The sequence below is a fragment of the Lynx rufus genome, unplaced genomic scaffold, assembly GCF_022079265.1.
Source record: "Lynx rufus isolate CCGP_SWC_20201006 ecotype Redwood Valley unplaced genomic scaffold, mLynRuf1.p SCAF_5, whole genome shotgun sequence".
Taxonomy (NCBI): domain Eukaryota; kingdom Metazoa; phylum Chordata; class Mammalia; order Carnivora; family Felidae; genus Lynx; species Lynx rufus.
In genome coordinates, this window is record NW_025814867.1 from 38,999,380 (window position 1) to 39,004,265 (window position 4,886).

The following is a 4,886-nucleotide window of genomic DNA, read 5'->3' on the forward strand; positions in this document are numbered from 1 at the left end:
ACAACAGGTCAAAGGAAAATTACTGAACTTCCCCAGGAAACTTCTAATGATTTAAATCTGCCTTACTAATAATGTTGGAAGAAACAGTTCCTTTTAATTGCAACTTTTACCTTTAAGGAAAGATATGGGGGGGAAATGCTTCATTTTTTTGGTTTCTATAGTACTTATCTCATTATATACAAATGTTAACATGAATGTCTCCTCTTATGTCTCAGAACTTTTGATGTTATAAGGAACAGAAAAAACTTAAGCTGTGTGACAGGTTGCTAAAGCTATCTCCTAAATCTATTTTCCCCTTCTTACTGAGTAATCAAGTTTTAGAAAGGCATGCAGGTAGAGACTCCATTTCCCTGTCAGCTTTGTAGTTTGGTATGGCCAGGTAATGAAACTTAGAACCAGTGATATGTGAATAGAAGTAATGTTTCCCATTTCTAGGCTTTAGCCTTAAAATATTGGGGATACAATTCCCTAACCCCTCTTTCTTCTTTTCCTATAGGGTGGGCTATAGACCAGGCAGTGACCCAGCTTCAACCATCCCCAAAAGGAGATCATCCTAGTGACAGCAGAGTAATAATATGGATGACTCTAACTCCCTGGATCACCTCATTTAACAAAGCTGCTCCTTTAGGCTTAGATAGTGAAGTCAAACTATTACGCCAGAAATAAACTATCATCTTATTTTAGCAATCAGTTTATGTTGTTTCTTTGTTAAGCAGCTTAACATTTACTGTAAAATAAAACAAATTTAAAAACAAAAGAGATTTATTGACTAATGTAACTGGAAAGTCTAGGTCTTCAGTGGGCTTCATGATTGGTTTGATCAAAGACTCATTCCTTTCCAGGTCTCTTGTCCTCTATGTATTAACCTGGCTTACTTATTATGGTGATGCAGCCATTAACCAATCATTGAGATCAGAACATGATAATATGTTTTCTATCTTAGACCTAAGCTTCCTCCCCTACCCTAGAGCCAGAGGTGCATAAAGTAGTTGTGGCTACCAAAATGAAAGTTCAGGAAGGTTTCTAAGAAGAGACAAATAGATGCTGGGGAAACAGCCACACCACAATATTTACATGTGTTTCTCAACATTCCTAGTACAGTGGGATTTTTTTTTTTTTTTAAAGAAAAGAAGGGGCACCTGAGTGGCTAAGTTGGTTAAGGTCTGACTTTGGCTAAGGTCATGATCTCACAGTTTGTAAGCTGGAGCCCCACATCGAGCTCTGTGCTGACAGCTCAGAGCCTGGAGCCTGCATCGGATTCTGTGTCTCCCTCATTCTCTGCCCCTCCCCCACTAGCACTCTGTCTCTCTCTCTCTCTGTCTCTCAAAAAAATGAATAAACATTAAAAAATTTTTTTAAAGAAAGGAAAAAATGTTCCCAGATCTACCCCTTCTCTCTGACGTCAGCTCCTCTGAGAACGTCTGCCTTACAAACTGTGATCTTATTTGTTGTTGCTTCCCCAGGACTTAGGATATGTGTCAAGCATATAACAGAAGCCAAAAGAAATTTTTTTAAGTGAATTCATTTAAATTAAGTTTAAAAAGAATACTTAAGAGAAAAAAATCATATCTAGGCAAAATTCTAGGTGTACATTTTTAACTTGAATTTTAAGTTTGGGATATTGAGGGAACTAGATTGAATCAAATCTTTGAAAAAAACAATTTTTTTAGATGGAGTAATAATTTAAAAAATTAAAGGGAAGATACAGAAATCATTATCATTTCTTTTATAAGGCTTTTGTTACACTCAATCAGGGAAATAGAGGAGTAAGGTGGGGTTGGGATATTGACCAGAAATAGCAGCAACCAGCATAGAATATTGCATGAAGAGATTAAAACTATAGAGGGTCTACTCGATCTTTAGCCTGAACCCCAGCTGATAATTATAGACAGAATTCTAGTGTTCAGAGTTGGGCAGCAGGCCAGAAAAGCAGCACCCAAAGAATTCTGTCTTGAGGAGCTTATTTCATTCACATTGTGCTCCTTCTCAAAACCAACTTGGGAAGCAGGAAAACTCAAGACCATACAAAGTATAATTATTATCATTCCAGCCTCTGAAGTCCTTCTTGTCTATGCAGACACATTGTGGAAAATCACGCCCTTTAGGTTTTTCCCAGAAACCATGTGTTCAGGGCCTGCAAAGTTCCATTTGAGCAAGAGCATCTGGCTTTGTGGCTACATCTCTGTGGTCCATCGCCAAAGGAAAGATCTTTTATTTTTCTTTTTACTAGGCTGATGTAACCATAGGGTAAGAGTTGTGGAGAACCAGATTCCAATCCTAGACTGGTTTTAAACATACCAGTTAGGAGAGAAAGCCTAATAAAACAAATAAGGGTGAATGATGAAAGGCATGTAAGATCTACAGATATTAGATTATAAAATTCTTGATAGAAGTACATTTGTCTCACCTGCACTCTTAGTCCTCTAATAATGGACTCAAAGAACATAAAAAATTTATTCATACAGAAACAGTCATGAGTTTAACTGAACTGCAGGCAAAGTATCATACATAAAATCGGTAGCTACTGACAACTCCTAAAGTCTTGGCAAATATTTTAGATCACTTTGATAAAGTATGCCTGGGTGCCTGTAAGTACAACCTAATCATTATTGTTATTAAATATATAACCACTATTCTCTTTTTTATATTCATCTGCCCCAAACTAGTACCCAAGCAGTAATTTTTCCTTTTTATACGTTTGTTAACAACAATAAAAACACATTGTTAAAAATATGTATTTTACAGGCAAAATTAATTTATGGTGGTAGAAGTCAAAATAATGCTATGGGATGGATGGGTATCAATGGGGAAGGAGTAGAAGAGAATTTTCTGGCAAGGTTGATCTTGATCTGTTGATGGTTATAGAGATTTTATATGTATATAAAAATTCATCCAACTTTACTTTTAACATTTGTGTATATTACTATATGTAAAATATATCTTTATTTAAAATATTTTCAAAATATGCATTTTGCTTAGGTAAAATTCTAGATTTAGATGCCTTTGGCTTCAAAGAATTATTTCATTTATAACAACATGAACATAAATGATAAGTACCACATGTGCAGGCAGTATTTTCTTCATGGGTGGTCAAAAACTTGTATTGAAATTCTCATCACATTCTACATAATAAATTATTCATGAAGTTCGATAATATCTCTGGAAATTAATGGCCTTTTAAGATAAATTTTTTAAATGGGAAATTAATGAAATTCTGCTACTCCAGCTAATTTTGCTGTAGTTTTGTGGCAGTGTAAGTATGTCTTTGTCTGTAGTCCAACCACCACAAAATCCTATACCCCTGAAATTATAATTTGTGGCTATGATTATATCACTGGTTTCAATATAACTTTCACTATATTTAAAATTTGAGAATAAATATAAAATTGGAAAGAAAAAATAATATATGGTATAGCCAAAGCTCTAAACACAAAATTCAGGGTTAGGATCAACTCAAAATATTTTTTCTTTTTCTTTTTCTTCAAGTTTATTTATTTTGAGAGAGAGAGAGAGAGAGAGAGAGAGAGAGATAGTACAAGTGAGGAAGGGGCAGAGAGAAGGAGAGAGAGGGAATCCCAGGCAGGCTCCATACTCAGCGCAGAACCTGATGTGGGTTTTGAACTCTCAAACAGTGAGATAATGACCAGAGCCAAAAATCAAGAGTCAGAATGCTTAACCGATTGAGCCAACATGGTACCCCAACTCAAAATACTTCCTTATATTTTTCATTCCTTTTAGACACTTCCATGACCACCCTACTTTGCCCACTGCTCAAAACACAAAGCCTGTTTAGGACATTAATCCCTCCACATACAATTACAAATCCTAATACTGGAGGCAGGCAAAAGCTGTGTTTACCAGACATTTAAGGAAATATCTTATTATATTTTCTTTTTAAATCTTTTCAAAGATGATAATTTTAAATAACAAATGTTCAAATCAACTAATAGATGCCAAAAATAATTGAATGAAATAGCGGCAGTTTTCCTAGTGACTAAAACCAGATATTTTAATACCTTTTACCAGCATTTCTCAAAATAAAGTCTATGAAGTGTTAATAAATCACATTCAAAAAAGGTTTCATGGTTAAGTAGGCTGGGGAAATATTTTGTGTAGAAACTTAAACAGGTTAGTTACTGTAATACCTCCCAGAGCCTTTAATCTGCTCCTGTGCATTGCCATCCTTTAAGAGCAGGCTATAGTTAGCCTTTGAACACTCCTTTACAGAGACTCATAAGATTAGTGCTCCAAGAAGTGCATTTCAGGAAATACATTTGTTAATGAACAAATGGTTCATTAACGGAGTTTTAAAGTGATTTTTTTTTCAACAGCAGATTCTTTGCATACACATACCTAGTCAAACCAGTAACATCTCTAATTGTCATTAAGATAACATAAAAAAAATTACCACTTGAGTTCTATTTCATCATCTCTCAATTATATCATGGTAGCATAACACCTGACAATTTAGACTAATTAAAAAATATATACAGAATATTAAAGTGGTATCAAAGATGAATAAACATTACACCACTTGTTTTAAAAGACCTAATGGGTATTTGGTGAGGTGATTCAAAAATACCTGGGTCCCCAAATCTTGGTTTGTTACTAGTATCAAGGTTGACCTTATGGATAATGAATTTTCTCTAAGGTAGGAGTTACCAGAATGGCTTTTTAGCCTCACCGTGTTCCCCAGGGTAGCTGTCAGCCCCATCTTCATAAATTCCTTATTTACTTTTTAAGGCATATCTTGAAATCCTCTAATAAAGAGAAGTCCCTCCCTGAGGGTTAGTTTATACTCAGCAGATTGATCAGGTATTTTCTAAGTGAGAATCAGCAGGAAGCTTACCCTGAGAGAACAGAGAAGCAATACACTTTAGTTTGAG